Source organism: Hylobates moloch, unplaced genomic scaffold (assembly GCF_009828535.3).
Source record: "Hylobates moloch isolate HMO894 unplaced genomic scaffold, HMol_V3 SCAFFOLD_16, whole genome shotgun sequence".
Classification (NCBI taxonomy): domain Eukaryota; kingdom Metazoa; phylum Chordata; class Mammalia; order Primates; family Hylobatidae; genus Hylobates; species Hylobates moloch.
Genome location: NW_026652291.1, coordinates 12,635,416 through 12,657,543, shown reverse-complemented (window position 1 = coordinate 12,657,543; position 22,128 = coordinate 12,635,416).

Below are 22,128 nucleotides of genomic sequence, written 5' to 3'. Positions count from 1 at the left end.
ATCGCTTTTTGTTTCTGCTTGGTAACCCCCTCTGCCCCTGAACGACTACCTTCTTTAACAGAGAAAACCTTTAAAAATCTACATTTGGGCATCTACAGACTACAGTTGTTCCACATGCAAATGCTGAATAGTAAGAATTCATTTTGTGGAGAACAGGCTATACCTGAAGAGGTACTTTGCTATGTACTAAGAACACCAAATCAGTGAATTTGTAGATTCCCCAAACACTTTTGGTCTCCACGTTCACAGTCAACTCATCTTTATTCAAGTCAGGGACAAACCAAAAAATGAAATCAAGAGTAGAGCCCTCCGTGTCTGAAGGCAAACATCTTCCATCCTTTGACCAACCTTAGCGTGACTCACTGCCTGGCATCACCACTCTTGTGCTGCCAGAACTCACAAGCTGAAATGGCTTCAGACCTTTCTGATCCCCTGAGGGGAATGACATTACTTTTTTAGCCACTATTGTATCCCCAGTACCTAGAACAGTGTCTGGCACATAATTGGCCTGCACTTGATGTTCATTGAACTTCATTGAATCGAGCAAAGCACTAAGCTAATGCACAAGTCTTTAGAGCTTCCTAGACCTTCACTCAGCATCTATCCTATTTATACAGCTCATCTGGTTTCTAAAACTATAGCAAAGAAGAGAAATTGTAACTGGCTAGGTACGTTGACAATAGTGTGGATTTAGATCGGGCCGCTTGGCAGGGCTTCCCCCAAAATGGGAAAAGCCGTAAGAATTTAGAAGCAAAAGATGGCCTGAAGATACTGCTGGCCATAGATGTTCATAGTTGTGTTAGTCTGTTTTGACTGCTATAACAAAACACCATAGACTGGCTTATCAACAACACAGGTTTACTTCTCACAGTTTTGGAGACTGGGAAGTCCAAGATGAAGGCATCAGCAAGGTTGGTGTCTAGTGAGGGTCCTCTTCCTCTTAGACAGTCTTACTGTAATCTTACATGGCAGAAGGGGCGAGGGATCTCTCTGGGGCCTTTTTTGTTGTTTTTGTTTTTGTTTTGAGACAGTCTCGCTCTGTCGCCCAGGCTGGATGCAGTGGCGCGATCTCGGCTCACTGCAACCTCCGCCTCCCAGGTTCACACCATTATCCTGTCTGGGGCCTCTTTTATGGGCACTTATCCCATTCATAATACATCCTCAGGACCTAATCACTTCCAAAGACACCACCTTCAAGTAAACAACTACTAGCAATTTGCTTTAATTCATAAACATGGCACAAGTCATATTAAAACTTACTTAATTAGGACTAGAACACATATTCTCAACATAGATGATGTCACTCCCAAGGGGGTTAAATTTCCTAGGAGGTTAAAGATATCTTACTGTTTTTATCTATAAAGAGCCCAGATATGCATGTGGTATGTAACAGTATATCTGTGGTATTAGGATTGTATGTTTGGGCCAGGCACGGTGGCTAATGCCTATAATCCCAGTATTTTGGGAAGCCAGGATAAGCAGATTGCTTGAGTTCAGGAGTTCACAACCAGCCTGGGAAGCATGGTGAAACCCCATCTCTACAAAAAAAAAAAAAAAAAAAGAATGAAAGCCGGTTGTGGTGGCATGCATCTATAGTCCCAGCTACTCAGTAGGCTGAGGTGGGAGGTTTACTTGAGCCTGGGAAGTCGAGGCTGTAGTGAGCTGTGGTCATGCCACTGCACTCCAGCCTGGACAGCAGAGCAAAACCCTGTCTCAAAAAAATAAAAAAGACTGTATTGGTATAGTAATAATGAAAAAAAGTATTGAGAAATACTGGGCTAGAATGATAAGGCAGAGACCTATTTCCTGCCCTCATGGAGCCTACATTCTATTTTTATTAAAATTTTAAATCAATAAATAACATACATATTTTTGGGGTACATGTGATAATTTAATACATTCATATAATTTGTAAAGATTAAATTAGTGTCATTGGGACATTCATCACCTTATTTGTCTTTATGCTAGAAATATTCTAAATATTCTAGCCATTTAAAAATGTAAAATAGATTATTGTGAACTATAGTCACCCTATGGATTTATCAAACAGTGGGTCTTATTCCATCAACTGTGTATTTGTATCCATTAATTCGCCTCTCTTCATTCCCTCCTCCCCCTACCTTTCCTGGTCTCTGGTAACTGCCAGCCCACTCTCTATCTTCTTGAGATCCAATTTTTTACCTCCCACATATGAGTCAGTACATGCAATATTTGTCTTTCTGTGCCTGGCTTATTTTACTGAACATAGTGACCTCCAGTTCCATCCATGTTGGTACAGATGACAGGATTTCATTCTTTGTATGGTTGAGGAATATTCCATTGTGTGTATATGCCACATTTTCTTTATCCATTCATCCATAAATAGGCATTTAGGTTGATTCTATATTTTGGCTATTGTGAAGAGGAAACTGGTTTTTAAAGTCATGCATGACCCGGCCCTCACTACCCCATGATTTTCAAGCCACTCCCCACATCTCATTCTACCCTTGTCTCTTGACCACTATGCTAGTCTATTACTGTTCTGATGATTCACTGCCTCTTACTGTGGGAGGATTTTACTTCCTGTCCCACTGATATCAGCCATGGCCAGATGACCTGACTTGCTTTGACTCACACTATGCTAGTCTATTACTATTCTGATTATTCACTGCCTCTTACTGTGGGAGGATTTTACTTCCTGTCCCACTGATATCAGCCTTGGCCACATGACCTGACTTGCTTTGACTCACCAGCCAAATATTAGTGGTGAAATATTAGTGGAACAGTTCCCTTCCTCAGCAGAAGCTGTAAGAGTCATCTGTGGCTTTGATACCTAACTTGTTCCTCCTCCATGAGTTTAGCATGTCCCAGATAGGGGCTGTCCTTCAGCCTAGGCCCTGGAATGAAGCATGTCCACAGTGGACATGTGGCTGGAATGAAGCATGTCCACAGTGGACATGTGGCTGGAATGAAAAGTAAATCTTTGCTTTTGTGGATTCCTGAAATTAGGAATAGCTAACAATAGCTGACTAGTGTGTCCACCAGTGCACTAACCAAGCTTTCTCCCTGCCTCCAGACCTTCCCTTCTTGGCTTTTGTCCCCTCCTAATGTCAGCATAGATGCCACTTTGTGAAATCAGAACTCCATCTTTCCCTGCAAAAAGAAAAAAATAATAGCCTGGGTGTTCGTAGGCAGAATGATGCTTCCCCACAAAGATGTGAGTGCCCTTCTTTGCCCTCGTCACTGAAACCTGTAAATATGTCATCTTATAAGGCAAAGGGGGTGTTGCCGATACGGTTAAAGATCACAAAATACGGAGATTATCCTGAATTACCCCACGGAGATCCTTTAAAAGATGGAAAAGGAAGCAGAAGAAGCAGAGACGATGTGACAAGGGAAGCAGAGGTTGCAGCAATGCCGTTCTTGGCATGAAGGTGGAGGAAGGAAGGGGCTCTGAGCCACGACTGCAGGAGGCCTCTAGAAGCTGAAAAAGATGAGGAAACAGATTCTCCCCTAAAGCCTTCACAAGAAATGCAGCCCTGCTGACGCCTTGATTTTAGCCCAGTGAGACCCACTCCAGACTTATGCTCTCTAGAACTGCAAGATAATACATTCGTGTTGTTTTAAGCCACTAAGTTTGTGGTAATTTGTTACAGCAGCTGTAGAATATGGGCGTGGCATCCCTCCCTGGTGAGGAGCTCCCGCAGCACCCTCATCACAGTCCTTGTGCTTCACAGGGCTGCCTCTTCCCTTTCCACCCTGCCAGCGGGACTCCAAGCTTGACATTTGAACTCTATCACAGTTGTCTCTTCAGAGCCCAGAATAGTGCAAGGAGCTTAGTAAGTACTCAGTACAGATTTGTCAAATGAACAATTTTCAAAACCAGGACTAAATTAGAGCTGAATGCTACTATTTTCTGACTTGATGGCTTAAGTAGCTGTGGTCCTTAGAAGCCACTTACCATCTCTGACCCTCAATTTCCTTGTTGTTAAAAATGGAGAAAATGCCACCATCACAAAGAAGTCCCCCATAGGGAAAAAGAGCATTTTCTAAGCTGTAAAGTACATTCCAATTTGAGTTTTATTGGATGGCATGTTTATAAAGTCGAATGAAGCTGAGATAGTGAAAAATGGCCCTGCTAGACAATCAACCATGTGTCCAGCAGAATATAAACAATACTCAGAACAAGACATTGACAAGGCCAGTCTTGGGAACACAAAAATTACTAAACACTCCCTTCTTCTAGTAAGCATTGCCCCTTTCTGAACAACTGCTGCTCCTTTGCCAATAACAACTCAAGCCCCCATTTTAACCCTCCTAGATAACAATGATTGAGCTACTCAGTCACCAAATTGCTCCTGCTTCTCAACAACATCCATCTCAGAACTGGCCCCCATTACTTATTCTCCCTCACAATGTTCCAACACAAGCAAAAACCCTTTAAGAAGCCCCTGTCAGCTGGGCTCAGCAGCTCACGCCTATAATCCCAGCTCTTTGGGAGGCAGAGATGGAAGGATCACTTGAGTCCAGGAGTCCCAGACCAGCCTAGGCAATACAGTGAGACCATGTCTCTACAAAAAGTTTAAAAATGAGCCTAGTGTGATGGCGCACACCTGTAGTCTTAGCTACTTGGGAGGCTGAGGTGGGAGGATTGCTTGAGCCCAGGAGTTTGAGATTTCAGTGACCTATGGTCACACCACTGCACTCCAACCTGGGCAACACAGGGAGACCCTATCTCTTGGGGGGAAAAAAAAAAAAGGCCCCTATCATCTTCCGTTACTGAGATGTTCTTGAGTACACGGTCTCCCTTGCTGCAGCAAGTCTAATAAACCTAATTCCTAATTTTCATAGTTTTGTTTTGTTTGTTTGACTACAAGTGTGGTCTTCAGTCAGCTCTGATAGAAGCTCCTCATATTCGGTTCTATAATTTTACAGACAAGCAGACAGATCCAAAGACCCATCAAGGTCCTCCAATTAGCAGTAGAAATGAGATCAAGCATATGTTTTGTTTGTTTTCACACAGCCACGGGTTTGGCCTATTTGGTTACTAAACATGTCAGTGTATCAAATCTGTCTGGCACAGAATCTTCTATTTCTCATCTTGACTAGGACCTTCCAGTAGCTTTTAGGCAGGGAGAAAACCTGCCAATTTTTTCAAATAATGCTTAGTTCTGGGACAAAGCCAGATACGTTCTAATGAGAGTTAATTGTTCTTTATCAGCGTGAGAGGAAGCAGGTGTGGGTTCCCTGCTGACATCTGATTTATTTCTTTGAGATCTTGGAACAGACACTTCATCAGCCACCTAAGCAGGAAATTGCCTTTCTGCAGAAGGTAAACAAGAGGGTTTTCTTTATTTTTGGCCATAAAATTGGACCCAAAAAGTATTTCAAATCACTTGGAGTTTTTTCTTCTGATTATTTGAATTATATTCCTTAACTGTGGGAAACACAAAAAAGAAAATATTCACCCATAGACCCAACACTCCAGACTAATAAATTGTCCCATTTGGCCTGTTTCCTTCCAGTCTTTTTTTTTTTTCCAATTGTGAATGTGTATGTATGTAGGAAGGTCTGGAAGTGGAGGGAGAGCAGCTTTTAGTTGAAGCCATACTGAATATACGATTTTCATTTTCAATTGCATTTTTAAATTACATAACACATGAATACATGCTCACTGTAAAGATCCCAAACAATACCATACGCAGAGCAGAAAGTTCTAGTGCTCTTCAGCACTGCACCTTCTTCCCATTTTCCAGTGATAACTACTGTTAAATTAGGAAGAACGGGGATAAATACCAGGGTACGTTACTTAGTACTCATAAGTAGTCAGTGAGTAAGTGCTTAGCAGTGGGTAAGGGCAGGTGTAGCAGTTGCTAAGTGGATTCTTCCCATCCCATCAGTGGTGAACAGACCCTTACTTGAACTCCAGTAGTCTCCTGCCTCCTGGTCATGCCTTCATGTAATTCCCTCCTTATGAGTGCACATGGGACCTGTGACTTGCTTCTAACCAATAGAATATGGCAAATGTGAGGGGATGTCACTCCTAAGACTGGGTTACATTCTATGGCAAAGGTGATAGGCTGTCAGGCTCATGGTTATATTATGTTGTAGAGGATTACATCTTCGCTGGCTGGACCCTTCCTGTTGGCTTGATGAAGTGAGCAGCCATGCTGGGGAGCCCATGTGGCAAAAGACTATGGGCAGCATCTAGGGCCTTAGGCAGCCTCCAGCTGACAGCCAGCAGAAAGCCGGGCCCTCAGTAATACAAGTACAAGGAAAGGAATTCTGCCAGCAACCTGAATGAACTTGGAAGCAGATTCCTCCCCAGTTGAGCCTTCAGATGAGACCACAGGCCTGGCTGACATCTTAGTTGTGGCCTTGTGAAACCAAAAACAGGGACCTAGTTAAACTACGCCCAGATTCTTCACCCACAGCAATTGTGAGATAATAAGTGTGTGTTGTTTTAAGCAAAGCTGCTGAACTTGAGGTGATTTGTTATGCGGTGGGAGGAAACTATGTTTTCTATACATTTCCATCCTGCAGTGGTCAGGACTCCTCAAGGTTTCAAGTAGGAAATACACAACTGACACTGGCAGGGAAACCCAGTTTAACCTAACTTCAGGTATGTTTACATTCAGTGGCTCAAACACTGCAAACTTTCTCCTTTCAGCTCTTTGTTGTGTCAGCTTAATTCACAGGCAGCTACTTCCCAAAGATGACCACATCATTTAGTTCACATCCAGTCAGTTTGGTGGCCTCAGGGGAAAAGTATGCTGCCTTTTCCCAGTATTTCCAGCAAAAAGCCCTGGGCTTGGTATCTGTTGGGTCTGGTTGGACTAACTTAAGACATGTGCCTACCAGTCCCTGGGGACAGGTGGATGTGGTTCATATGCCCTATCTAGACCTCATGAGCCAAAAGGGGGAGAGCTGAGCCCTAAAAGAAAATAAGGGGGCCGGGAGCAGTGGCTCACACCTGTTATCCCAGCACTTTGGGAGGCGGAGGCAGGCAGATATCTGAGGTTGGGAGTTGGAGACCAGCCTGACCAACACGGAGAAACCCCGTCTCTACTAAAAGTACAAAAAAAAAAAAAATTAGCCAGGCGTGGTGGGGCATGCCTGTAATCCGAGTTACTCAGGAGGCTGAGGCAGGAGAACCACTTGAACCCAGGAGGCGGAGGTTGCAGTGAGCTGCGAACATGCCACTGCACTCCAGCCTGGGCAACAAGAGCAAAACTCCATCTCAAAAAAAAAAAAAAAAAGAAGAAAGAAAATAAAGATGCTGCCAGATGGAGAAGGTGGAACAGAAGCTGAATTAAAACAGCAGCCATCCAGATCATGGATATGTATCTTCATATTGCATACAATGGAATATGGAATTGCATATTCATTTGGATACCTATCCATGTATCCATTGTTGATGTAACAATATAACAGTATTACAGTAAATACCTCCCATAAACTTTCTAACTTTCTAACTCCCATGTTTATGAAAATAAACATGAAGGCCAGGTGGAATGGCTCAGGCCTGCAATCCCAGCATGCTGGGAGACCAAGGCAGGTGGATTGCTTGAGCCTAGGAGTTCAAGACCAACCTGGGCAACATGATGAAACCCTGTCTCTACAAAAAAAAAAAAAAGTTAAAAAATTAACTGAACGTGGTGGCACGCATCTGTAGTACCAGCTACTCAGGAGGCTGAGGTAGGAGTATTCTTTGAGCCTGGGAGGCAGACATTGCAATGAGCTGAGATTGTGCCACTGTACTCCAGCTTGGGTGACAGCAAAACTCTGTCTCAAAAGAAAAAAAAATTACAGACAAGTTGAAAAAATAACACAATGAATATCCATATGCCCCTCACTTAGAATTCATTGTTAACATTTTACCCCAGCTATCCTTTTTTTTTTCTGAATAACTTAAGGTGAATTATAGACCTCATGATACTTTATCCCAGGATATTCCAGCTTGGACCTAAGAATAAAAGTAGCCTCCTATATAACAACAAAATCATTAACACATCCAACAAATCTAACATTGTGCAATGATATTATATATGGTCCATATTTAAATTTTTCTAACAATCCAAAAAATGTTTTTCTGAGCTATGTTTAATTTTTTTTCTGATCCAAGACCCAACCCAAGATTGCATTGGATTATCATTCTCTTCTGTCTCCTTTATCTAGAACAGCTCCCTTTCTTCCCTTTTTTGGTCCTTTATATGTTGATATTTTGAAGAGCATGAGCCAGTTATAATGTAAGATTTTGTTTATTTCTTTGTGATTAGATTCAAGTTCAACACTTTGGAAAGAATACTACACAGGTGATGTTGAATCACTACGTCACTTCAAGAGGCAGGCAATGTCAGTGATGCTAACTTTGATCACTTGGTTAAAATGGTTTCTTCTAGTTATCTCTATTATAAAGATGTATTTTCCCCTTTTTTGTCAATAAATGTGTGACACCTTGAGACCTTGCAAATTTCCTATTCCCTAACAAACTTTCGGCAATCTTAGAATGCACTGGTGATCCCTGTCTGAATTATTTTAGATGCAAAATGGTGATTTTCTAGTTCTATCATCATTCCTTCTATTGTTAGTTGGCTATTTTCTCTCTCTCTACTCCCCCTTTTTAAAAATACTATCACGGCCAGGTGCGGTGGCTCATGCCTGTAACCCCAGCACTTTGGGTGGCCGAGGCGGGTGGATCACCTGAGGTCGGGAGTTTGCAACCAGCCTGATCAACATGGAGAAACCCCATCTCTACTAAAACTACAAAATTAGCCGGCGTGGTGGTGCATGCCTGTAATCCCAGCTACTCAGGAGGCTGAAGCAGGAGAATCGCTTGAACCCGGGAGACGGAGGTTGCAGTGAGCCGAGATCGCGCCATTGCACTCCAGCCTGGGCAACAAGAGTGAAACTCCGTCTCAAAAATAAAAATAAAAATACTATCACTATGTACTTACAGATTTTTTTTTAAATTAAATATGTTAAAATCATTATCCTCATTATTCTTATATATATATTTATTTTGAGACAGGGTCTTGCTCTGTTGCCCAGGCTGGAGTGCAGTGGCGTGATAATGACTCACTGCAGCCTCAACCCCCCGCCCATGCAATCCTCCCCACCCAACTGAGCTCGGGCCCACGCAACCCCCTTCCCCCAACTGAGCTGGGATCACAGGCGTGCACCCCCACACCCAGCTATTTTTTTTTTTGTAGAGATGGGGTCTCACTATGTTTCCTAGGCTGGCCTTGAACTCCTGGGCTCAAGTAATCCTCCTACCTCTGCCTCCCAAAGTATTGGGGTTACAGATGTGAGCCACTGCACCAGCCATTATTGATATTTAAATTGTCCCAGATTTGGCCAGTGGGAGCCTCTTCAACCTGTGGCCTGATCTCTCCCCATTAGTTTTCAAGCACTTCTTTGCTTTCTTTACTTTGCTTCTTTGCATGCCAAGATGTTCCAATCAAATCTAGTTCTTCCCTTATCTGGACCTGGAATCAGCCATTTCTGCAGAAAGCCCTGTGATTCCTTTTAGCAGAGAATGATATTTAGAATCCAAGGGCCTCACTTTAAGATCTCCCATACAATTTTATAAGTTGCTAACCACCATTTTACTTATTATTTTTTGAGACAGAATCTCCTTCTATCACCTAGGCTGGAGTGCATGGTGTGATCTCGGCTCACTGCAACCTCCACCTCCTGGGTTCAAATGATTCTTGTGCCTCAGCCTCCCAAGTAGCTGGAACTACAGGCATGTACCACCACGCCCAGCTAATTTTTGTATTTTTAGTAGAGACGGGGTTTCACCATGTTGCCCAGGCTGGTCTTGAAATCCTGACCTCAAATGATCCACCCACTTCAGCCTCCCAAAGTGCTGGGATTACAGGCGTGAGCCACCGCACCCAGCCAAGAATGGTATTTAGAATCCAAGGATCTCACTTTAGAATCTTCCATACAATTTGTAAGGCTGCTAACTACCAGTTTAAATTGCTTCATAATATTTCCATGAAGTGGTTGGACTACAACTTCACTATTTTAGTGATAATGAGTATTCTGAAGAGTAAGAATCTTTCACTATTCAAAATAATACTGTGATAAAAGGCTGTGTGCATAAAATTTTGTTTTGAATCGAGAATGAGTGCCTTAGGATACATTCTAGAATAACTGGGTTAAAGGGTGGAGATACTTTTGAGACTCTCTTTGCAAATCACCTAGTTGCCCTCCAGAAAGACTGTGGTAATTTGCCCACCTACCAGAAATGAATCAGATTCTTAGTGCTCTTTTACCAGCAGTAGCATTGTAATTAAAAAATAGGAAAAAAAAAAACAAGGAGAGGCGAAGAGGCAGCTCTGCAAATCCATATCCATAGACAGCTTGGTTCTCCTTAGGGAATATTCATGTCTTTGATTAACGGGTCAGGCTGAATATTCATGTCTCCTGTTGATAATTTGAGCATGTTTTATATAATCAGGTTATTTTATAATGGGAAGACTCAGCAAAAGAGGAACTAAGCAAATACTATTGATGTTCTCCTAATGTATGGATAATATGCACAGCGTGATCCAGGAGTGGGAGGACTAAATTGAGACAAAATGGTCACTCCTAGGCATGGATCGTCCTGTGGCAGACACATTGCTGGAGTCATCACCAGCAAATGAGGCTCGAAGGTCCAAAGCCCCACCACCAGTCAGCACCTGCTGCACCCTCTTCTCTCAGGACCCAAGGGCTCCCAGGGGAACATGTATTCCCCCTACCCATGGCAAAACAGCTACAGGGGAGAACGGGACCAAGGCAAGACTTAAGCCTCCAGTTCCCATTCCATAGTTGCATAAGCCACAGGTAGTGGGACCCCATCCCCCCAACTCAGCCCAAGTACTTCATTCTGAGGGTTAACATGGCTGTCAGGAGGAACAGCATTCAACCTGGGTTTTGAAAGGGAGAAAGACTTCAAATAGATGGGTTGAAATGCAAATGAGAACATTCTATGAAGAGAAAGCAACACCCCAGGGTTCTCATGACAGCCTCACCCAAGCACCCCAGCTTCTCATGCCATAACCACCCATCCACATCACATGCACCTGAAAAGCATCCTCCTCACTGGATCAGTCTTATCCTAGCTCAATCACCACATCGCCACCCCCAAACCCTTGCTGGCTACACACTCGTTCCATGCTCACCACCCCCCCAACTTTATTCATTCATTCATTATCCAAAAGTGTCCTGGAAGCCAACCATGTACTAGCCATGTGCCAAGCGTGTGCTAGACACAAGGACTACAGTCACGCACAAAACAGAATCTGTTGCTCCCTCCAGGGAGCTCATAGCTAAGGGGAGGAGGCAAATTAAATAACAGATAAATGTGCAATTTCCAATGCCATGGGTTGCGATGCCTGCTGGAAAGGAAAAGTAAAGACTGCAACAAGAAACCACAGTGGGCTCCACTAACCCAGGCAGATAACCCTCCACCCCACTCCCATCACCCACATTGGAGGCATCTCCTTGGCTGTAGCCCTCACCACTTGGGTGTTCTTCGAGGGCAGGAACTGCATTGTGATCATCGTTGTGTCCCCAGCACCTTGCAGGGTGCCTGGCTTCTGGTCCTTCCATCGCATGAATGGTGACAAAGGCCGACAGGGACACACATCTAGGGCATAGTGATGGATGGAGCTCAATGAACTCAGTTTTCAGAGGCAGCAACACTGTCCCCCACCCCTGTGAGCACCACCAGCTGGGTACCAGGGGACGAACCCTCTCAATACCCAAGAGCTTCAACCTCTGCACTGGTGAGAGGTGGAAGCTTAGGGAAGCACCTTTCAGAATTCTGGGACATGAACATTTCTGTGAACGTTCACCCTTTATCCCTGTATATGACAGAGGTTCTGTGGCCTGACAAAGGATGATCTTTAAGTGTGCAGAATCCTGCTCTGATGCAGTTTGGTCTCATGCTCCACAGGAAGTTTGAAATTGCGGCCATATTAGGTAAAGATAGCCTTTTCCGTGGCTTCCAAGCCCAATTGAGATTCATTCCTGGGGAAACTGGAAACAACATATGGGAAGCATTTTGTAGTTGCTTAAAACAAAACAAAAAACACCAAGACTAGAGTTGCTGGAGGTCATGGAAACTCAGCTGGGGCCCAACAGACCCTGAAGGAAACGGGAGACGCCTGTTCCAGCCCAGAGGGTCGCTGAGCTCTGCAGCCTGGGAGCTGGGTGCAAGGTTCAGATCCCTCCCCCCGACTTCCTCTACACAGCCTGCACCTCCAGGGCAGAGTCTCTGTATTAGTCCTTTTTCATGCTGCTGATAAAGATATACCCAAGACTGGGAAGAAAAATAGGTTTAATAGACATACAGTTCCACATAGCTGAGAAGGCCTCACAATCATGGTAGAAAGCAAGGAGGAGCAAGTCATGTCTTGCAAGGATGGCAGCAGCCAAAGAGGAAGAACTTGTGCCAGGGAACTCCTCTTTATAAAACCATCAGATCTCATGAGGCTTATTCACTATTGTGAGAACAGCACAGGAAAGACTTTCCCCCATGATTCAATTACCTCCCACCAGGTCCCTCCCACAATGCGTGGAAACTGTGGCAGTAACAATTCAAGATGAGATTTGCATGGGGGCACAGCCAAACCATATCAGTCTCCTTCCCCAAGAGCACCTGGCCAGGGCCCCTCCTACCCAGAACTGTCCCCAGCCCTCCTGCTGCTTGCTTTGCCAAGGTTGCCCATGCCTTCATCTCTCTCACCCCCACCCCACTCCACACCCTGCCTTGGCTCACTCCAGGCCACGTTTGGTTTCTGAAAGGCCACTGGTGTCTCCACTGCTGAGTATGCCAAGGCACCTGGGCAGGGAGGGAGCCTCATCTTGTCATGCAGACCTGGGCTCTGACTGTGCTGGGGGCCTGGACATGTCACTCAACAGTGCTGATCCCATCTGTGCAGGACAAAGCTGCCCAGGCCACAGGGTAATGGAGGCTTAGAGGGGAGGATAATGAAGCAACTCTGTGTGAGGGACAGCATCACATGTGGTCTCCTATGGAAAGCCACCCTTTTCTCCTCACCCCTCACAGAACTTGCTCTCACTCTTACAGTACTTAGGAACATAATAATCACTATAGCTACTGTTTTTTGAACAAATGCAAGTTACCTAGCCTCTCACAGCCTCCATTTCTTCACGTTAAATGTGGCTAATGATGTCCATTGCTTTGGGTGGTTATAAGGGTTTCAGTAAGATGATGTGTGTGTAGTGCAGGGCCTGGTGTATAACAACAATTACTGTAACAAAAATGAAATAGTTACTGGTATTATAGTAATATATAGTATACTAATGAGTATACACTTAGTAAGTTCTGCCAGGCAATGTTATAAATGTTTGCTGTGATTCATAATCAATTTCCTCACTACTGTCTGGAAGGAAACATAATTATTATCCCTTGTTTATACATGAGGAAACCACAGATGGTAAGCAGTGAGTGTGGCTGCACCTGCCTCAGCCCTGTGGAGTCCTCAACGGGAGGGCCTGCACTTTCCCCTCCATTGGCCCCCCCGCCCCCCCCGCCTTCATGCACACGTGATACCATGTAACAGGTGTTCTTTCATCTAGCGCCTGTTTATTGAGCACCTGTTATTTGCCAGGCATTATTCTTGGTGTTAGGGATATGTCTTAGCTCAGGCTGCTGTAACAAAATATCATACATGGGTGGCTTAACCATTTATTTCTTACATTTTTGGGGGCTGGGAAGTCCAAGATCAAGATGCTGGCAGACTCGGTGTCTGGTGGGGGTCTTCTTCCTGACTTGTAGATAGCTAACTGCCTTCTTGTGGTGTCCTCACATGGCAAAGACCGAGCAAGAGCTCTGTTGTCTCTTCCTCTTCTTATAAGGGCACTAATAGCAACATGGGGGTCCACCCTCATGATTTCATCTAAACCTAATTACCTCCCAAAGTCCCCACCTCCAAATGCCATTACTTCAGGGATTAGGACTTCGACATATGAATTTGGGGAGGACACAAACATTTAGTTTATAGCAGGATATGAGCTTGAAACGATGTTTAGGAAAGTTTAAAATCTATTAAAGAAATGGTCAGAAAAAAGGGAAAGAATCAAACGGAACCTCTGGAGATAAAAAGTATAATAACTGCAATGAGATACTCAGTGGAAAAAGAAGCAGACATCCAAGAGAAAAAAAGGACCAAAAAAAAAAAAAAAAACCCATATACACATCTCTGTTAACACATTAAAAAACAAGACCATTCATTTAAAATGTAGTAAAGTTAAATAGTATTTTTCAAAGACATATCAGGGTGAAGGCTGCTCTTAATTTGCTTTTATAGCATTAAACAGTGGTCTTGACTCTCTTCCTTTCCATGTGCTGACCAATCAGCAATCACTGATAGAAGATACTGGACACAGCAGAGGGCTAGCTCACCAATGTAAAAGACACAATGCCACCATTTTTGAATGAATGATTATTGAGTATTGAGTTGCCCAGTAATGGGCTAGCTACTTTGAACCAGGCGTCCATGGACAGAAAGACTTTGATTACATGCAATTCCCTGGTAGGTTTAATACTACCATAGTTTCAAAGTTGTAAATAAATGTAAACAATAATTTAAGATATTTGCAATTTCCACTGGTAACAAATTCACAGGCATAAAATTGTGGTTTGTTGTCTACATTCATAATTATATAAAATGCTAAATTTAATTTAATTTAATTTAATTTTTTAAGATGGAGTCTCACTCTGTTGCCCAGGCTGGAGTGAAGTGGCACGATCTCGGCTCCATGCAACCTCTGCCCCCCAGCAAGTCTCCTGCCTCAGCCACCCAAATAGCTGGGATTACAGGCGCCTGCACCACACCCGGCTAATTTTTGTATTTCTTGTAGAGACGGGTTTCACCATGTTGGCCAGACTGGTCTTGAACTCCTGACCTCAGGTGATCCACCTGCACTGGCCCCCCAAAATGCTGGGATTACAGGTGTGAGCCACTGCACCCGGCCAAATGCTAAATTTTAGAGAGTAAAGAAAGTAACAATGTAATTTTTCCCCCATTTAAGTTAACTGACTCCCTAAATTCTATTTATGGGCTTCTCACAGATCCAACAGCAGACTCCAGGTTGAAAACCCCTGCATTAGATGGAAGGCACCTAGGTCCCTAGGCCGCCTGTTCAGAAGACAGTTGCATAGTTGGCCACCTAATGATCACTCAATGAGCTCTTATTCTACTACGTCATTGAGATTTGGAAGTTGTTTGTTACAGCAGCTAGTATTACTTATTTTAACTAACACAGAAATCAAACTTTAGATTTAAGAAGTCCAATAAATAAAAAGAAATCCACATATAGACAAATCATAATGAAATTGCACAAAAACAGAGAACGAGTTTTTTCCCCTTTCTTTCTTTCCCTTTCTTTTTCTTTCTTCTTTTTTCTTTTTCTTTCTTCCTTCCTTCCTTTCTTCTTTCCTTTCCTCCTTCCTTTCCTTTTTCTTTTCTTTCCTTCTTCCTGTTTCTCTTTCTCCTTCCTTCCTTTTTTTTTTTTTTTTTTTTGTAAGAGGGTCTTTCTCTGTCACCCAGGCTGGAGTGTGATGGTACAATCATAGCTCACTGCAGCCTCATACTCCTGGGCTCAAGCAATCCTCCCACCCCAGCCTCCCAAGCAGCTGGGACCACAGGCCTGTGCCACCATGTTGGCTAATTTTTTAAATGTTATTTTTGTGGATATGGAGTCTTGCTTTGCTGCCCAGGCTGCTATTAAACTCCTGGTCTCCCAAAGCTCTGAGATTACAGGTGTGAGCCACCGCACCTGGAAGAGAAGATCTGTAAAGCAGCCGAGGAGGAAAGAGAGACTGCTTTCAGTGAGACTAACAGCTGACTTCTCATGAGCAATAACGGAAGTCAGAGGACAGGGCATGATTACCTTCCATGTCTGAGAAAGCATAAACTGTTGGCCTAGAATTCTATTTTCAGCAAAAGTATCTTTTAAGAATAAGGATGAAACAAAGACATTTTTCAGACCAAAAAAAGAAATGGCTGTTTGAAGTGAGTTATACCAGATTCTGGGAGAATAAGAAGGATGATTCCCATGATCTACCTTCAGGTTGCTCTGGGCTATCTACTTTTGCCCCAGCCTGAGCAGTAGGGAATGTGAAATGTGAACCATACTGTGCCCCATCACCATTCTTGCCTGAGAATAAGTTACATAAATGGCAACATCAGTTAGCTACTGCTGTGTAACAAAATCCCTCCAAACTCAGTGACGTAAAACAATGGTATTGCTCATGAGTCAGTAGGACAATCTGTTCATCTGGACCAGGCTCAGCTGATCTTAGCTGGGCTTACTCATGGTCTACAGTTAGCTGGCAGGTCTGCTGGATACTGACTGATCTAAGTGGCCTTACCCATACATCTGAGTTGGCTGGCCACTGGCTGGAGTTGATGGGGGTAACAGGCTATGTGTCTCCCACCATCCAGCAGGCTAGCTTGAGCTTGTTCACATGGGTGGCAGGGCTCCAAGAGAGTGAGGAAAACTGCAAGACCAGGCTTGGAACTGGCATATTGTCACTTCTGTCTCATTCTGTTGGTCAAAGTGTAAGGCCAGCCCAGCTTCAAGAGGTCGGGAAACAGATTCTACCTCTTAATGGAAGAAGCCAAAAAACCATCTTACAAAAAGGCAGGGAGGGGAATCATGAATCACTGGGGCCATTTACCCCCACATTTATCAAAGTGACTTTGAAATAAAGGCCACAAGCTAGTGTGGTATGGCTCCAGAGGAAGAAATCTTGGGGAAATTATGAAAAGTCCCAGGTGCCATGCCCTATAAATATATCATTTGATCTTTGTAACTACCCAAACAGTTAAGTGCCATTGGTGAGGAGAGCCAGTAACCTGACTGAGGTTGCCTTGATAAAACCAGGTCAATGAGAAAGACGGGACTTGAACCAGGTAGCCTAACATCAGGGCCAGTCTCTTACCCACCTACTCCATTGCCTTCCTGACAATGACACTGAGAGTGTGAACCTGGGTGTGTGGCTGTGTGTACGTCACAAGCTTTCTAGGCTTCAGATACTTCAGTGTTTTGTTTTCTTAATAAAAACACGTGTGACCAAGATATAATAATTCTTGTTAGTGCTGTGGAGAAAGAAAAGCACTACATAAGCTCAAGATTACAGAAAAAACATCATGAAGACTGTCCCTCCAGCAACAAGCAGTGGAAATGGATGGGCCTGCAACTCAGGCCTGACTCTGCAAATTGCTTAGCAAGTCACTGGGTCTCTGAGTTTTCCTCACCGGTAAAGTGGGGACCCTTCTCCCGCAGTGGTTGCAAGGATTTGATGAAATGATATATTTGACAATGCCTCGTTTTTCTCAGCGCACAGCAGGCACTGGCATCTGTTTCCTTCCCTAGTATCTCCTTGTATGCACTGAGAAAATCCCGGGGGCTTGGAGCAGCTTTGCCAGGCCACCTGATGAGAAGAGGGCATCTTTGCAAGCTCTATTTCCTCAGTCATCCTACATGGATTGCTATTTCTGCCAAAGCATAATTAAATTCTGGAGCAGAGATCACAGATAATTAATGGTGAGCCTTGTTAGGTGTGACTTTGGTTAATGTCTGCAACTGTGGAAGAGCCTAGTCATGGGCAATTAGTATTTATTGTGTAATTAGGATGCTCAGTTGGCAGGAAGAGGGCGAGCAGCTTGCCTATTTGGGGCAGCAGATGGAGGGCTGGGTCCCCCCTGGGCACAGCAGGCTGGATGCGGGCAGGACAGGGGCACGAGTCCCAGGGCGGGGGGTTGTAGCCCAACTGCTCTCTGTGCATGGCGGCCACACCCACAGCCCCATCCATTCTGCCAGCAGGTTTTCAGCTCAGGAAGCCAACATCAGAAACCTGAGTGGGAGGCCAGGTGCAGTGGCTCACGCCGGGAATCCCAGCACTTTGGGAGGCTGAGGCGGGCGGATCATGAGGTCAGGAGTTTGAGACCAGCCTGACCAACATGGTGAAACCCCATCTGTACTAAAAATACAAAAATTAGCCAGGTATGGTGGCAGACACCTGCAATTCCAACTACAAGGAGGCTGAGGCTGAGAATCGCTTGAACCCAGGAGGCAGAAGTTGCAGTGAGATGAGATTGCGCCGCTGCACTCCAGCCTAGGCAACAGAGCAAATGTCTCAAAAAATAAAAAAAGAAAGAGAAGAATGAATCTTCTTGGTAAAATTTGTTTGACAGGCAAAAATCTCTTGAAACATGGGTCCAAAGTCAAAAAGTCATAAAGGTTGGGAATCACTGACCAGATGATCCCTTCTAGCTCTGAAAAGGAAATCCACCCCCGTCACACACACACAAAAAAACTCTGAAAATAACAAGCGTTAGGGAAAATGTGGAGACATTGGAACACTTGTGCACTGTTGGTAGGATTGCAAAATGGTGCAATGCCATGGAAAACAGTGTGAAGTTTCTTTTAAAAAGAATTAAAAATAGAACTACCATGTGATCTAGCTGCTATGGTGTGAATGTTTGTGTCTCTCCAAAATTCATGTTGAAACTTAGTCCCCACTGTGGTGGTATTAAGAGATGAGGCCTTCTGGGGAGTTATAAAGTCATGGGGGCAGGGCACTCATGAATGGGGTTAATGGCCTTATAAAAGAGGCTCCAGAGAACTGCTGGGCCCTTCCATCTCTTCTGCCATGTGAGAATGCAGCATTTGTGCCTTTTTGCTGTCTTCCACATGTGAGAATCCAGCAAGAAGGCACCATCTTGGAAGCAGAGAGCAGCCCTCACTGGACACCAAACCTGCCAGCACCTTGACTTTGGACTTGAGAAAATAAATGCCTATTGTTTATAAATTACCTAGTCTTCAGTATTTTGTTACAGCAGCACAAATGGAACACATCAGCAACTGAATTCTGGATATATATTTTAAAAAATTGAAAGCAAGGACTCTAGGAGATTTTGTACACCCATGTGCACAGCAGCATCATTTACACTAGTCAAGAGGTAGATGGCCAGGCACGGTAGCTCACGCCTGTAACCCCAGCACTTTGGGAGGCCAAGGTGGGTGGATCACTTGAGGCCAGGAGTTCAAGACCAGTGTGGCCAATCTGGTGAAACTCCATCTCTACTAAAAATATAAAAATTAGCCACATGTGGTGGCATGCCTATAATCCCAGCTACTCAGGAGGCTGAGGCAGAAGAATCACTTGAACCCGGGAGGCAGAGGCTGCAGTGAGCTGAGATTGTGCCGCTGCACTCCAGCCTGGCAACAGCGTGAGACTCTGTCTAAAAAAAAAAAAAAAGAAGAAACACACATGTCCACTGATGGATGAGTGGGTAGACAAAATGTGATATATACATACAATGGAATTGTCTTAGGCCATTCAGGTTTCTAGAACAAAATACCTTAGACTAGGTGCCTTTTAAACAACAGAAGTTTATTTATCACAGTTCTGGGGGCTAGGAAGTCTAAGATCAAGGTGCCAGCATGGTGGCAGGCAAAAGAGCTGTCTGATGATGGTCCACTTCCTGGTTCATAGATGGCATCTTCCTGCTGTATCCTCACATGTTGGAAGGTGTGAGGAGTCTCTCTGGGGTTCTTTAATAAAGGACACTATCTCATTCATGAGGGCTCTGCCCCCATGTCCTAATCACCTCCCCAGGGCTCCATTTCCTGACACCATCACATTCATGATCAGGTGTCAACATATGAATTTTTGTTTGGCAGAGGTGGGATGTACCAAAATATTCAGACCACAGCAGAAATATTATTCAGCCTTTAAAAGCAAAGAAATCCTGTCACATACTTCAACATGGATGAACTTTGAGGATACTATGCTAAATGAAATAAGCCGGTCACAAAATAACAAACACTAAGTGGAAGGCAATCTGATTCCACTTATATGAGGTACCTAGAATAGTCAAATGCATAGAAACAGAAAGTAGAATGGTGATTTCCAGGGGCTGGGCGAGTGGGGGAAAAGAGGAGTTGCTGGTTTGGTTCCTTAGTTTTTGTTTTTTTGTTTGCTTGCTTGTTTTGAGATGGAGTCTTGCTCTCTTGCCAGGCTGGAGTGCAGTGGCAAGATCTTGGCTCACTGCAACCTCCGCCTTCCAGATTTATGCCATTTTCCCGCCTCAGCCTCCCGAGTAGCTGGGACTACAGGCACGCACCACCATGCCCACATAATTTTTGTATTTTTAGTAGAGACGAGGTTTCACCATGTTGGCCAGGCTGGTCTCAATCTCTTGACCTTGTGATCTACCCGTCCTAATCTCTTGACCTCGTGATCCACCCACCTCGGCCTCCCAAAGTGCTGTGATTACAGGCATGAGCCACTGCGCCCAGCCAAGGACTTGCTGTTTTAACGGATATGGAATTTCAGTTTTGCGAGATGAAAAAGTTCTGGAGGCAAGGCACAGGGGCTCACGCCTGTAATCCCAGCACTTTGGGAGGCCGAGGTGGGCAGATCTCGAGGTCAGGAGATCGAGACCATCCTGGCTAATACAGGGAAACCCCGTTTCTACTAAAAACACAAAAAATTAGCCGGGCATGGTGGCGGGCGCCTGTAGTCCCAGCTACTCGGGAGGCTGAGGCAGGACAAAGGCATGAACCTGGGAGGCAGAGGTTGCAGTGAGCCGAGATTGTGCCACTGCACTCCAGCCTGGGCGACAGAGAGATTCCATCTCAAAAAAAAAAGAAAAGAAAAAAAAAAGAAAAAGTTCTGGAGATCTGTTTCATGACAATGTAAATATAATTAACACTACTGAACTGCACCTTTAAAAATGGTTTACGATGGTAACTTTTGTGTTATGTGTTTTCCACCACAATAAAAAAAAAGTATTATAAAAGAAAGAAATCTTGGGGATGTCTTAAAAACATTCATGCTCTGTCTCAGCTACTCCACTTCCTAGCAAGTGGAAGGGTGGAGGGAGGGGATCTATACAACTAGTTAAGGACCAAGAGCTCAGGATAAACTTACTTATATTAGCATAAAATTGAAAACAGCCCCAAAGTCCAGAAACAAAGGCATGGTTAAGAAATTGTGATATCTGCCAGGCGCAGTGGCTCACGCCTGTCATCCCAGCACTTTGGGAGGCCGAGGGGGGCGGATCACGAGGTCAGGAGATCGAGACCATCCAGGCTAACATGGTGAAACCCCGTCTCTACTGAAAATACAAAAAATTAGCCAGGCGTGGTGGCGGGCGCCTGTAGTCCCAGGTACTCGGGAGGCTGAGGCAGGAGAATGGCGTGAACCCGGGAGGTAGAGCTTGCAGTGAGCCGAGATCACGCCACCGCACTCCAGCCTGGGCGATGGAGCGAGACACCGTCTCAAAAAATAAATAAATAAATAAAAGAAATTGTGATATCCCCACTCAAGGGAAATCACTGCAGACATTTAAAACAATGCACAAGGCCGGGCACAGTGGCTCACGCCTGTAATCCCAGCACTTTGGGAGGCCGAGGTGGGCGGATCACCTGAGGTCGGGAGTTCGAGACCAGCCTGACCAACATGGAGAAACCCCATTTCTACTAAAAACACAAAAAAATTAGTTGGGCATGGTAGCACATGCCTGTAATCCCAGCTACTTGGAAGGCTGAGGCAGGAGAATTGCTTGAACCCAGGTTGTGGTGAGCCGAGATCGTGCCATTGTACTCCAGCCTGGGCAACAAGAGCATGTCTCAAAAAAAAAAAAAAAAAAGCACAAGAAAAAATGCTTATGAAGAATTTACAATATGAAGGGAGTTCAAGTGATAATTAATGAAAAAAGAGGAATCAAAAATTTTCTGTCCATGTGACTGTAGCTACAAGTCAAGCCAAAATGATGTCCACACATTCATGCATATACATGTGTGCATGCACATACACACACTAGAAGGAAATATAGCAGAGTATTAACAGTATGGTCTTTAAGAGGTAGAATGACAGAGGATTGGTTTTTTCCCTTCTTTCTTAGGTTTCCTCATTTTCTAAAGATTAACATAATTCTTTATCATGAAAAATTTCTCATTTTTGAATAAACAAACTGTGGTGTTTCCAGATAATGAAATATTATTGAACGCTAAAAAGAAATTGTATTAGTCCGAGACATAACTGAGACTGGGTAATTTATACAGGAAAGAGGTTTAACGAACTCACAGTTCCACATGGCTGGGGAGGCC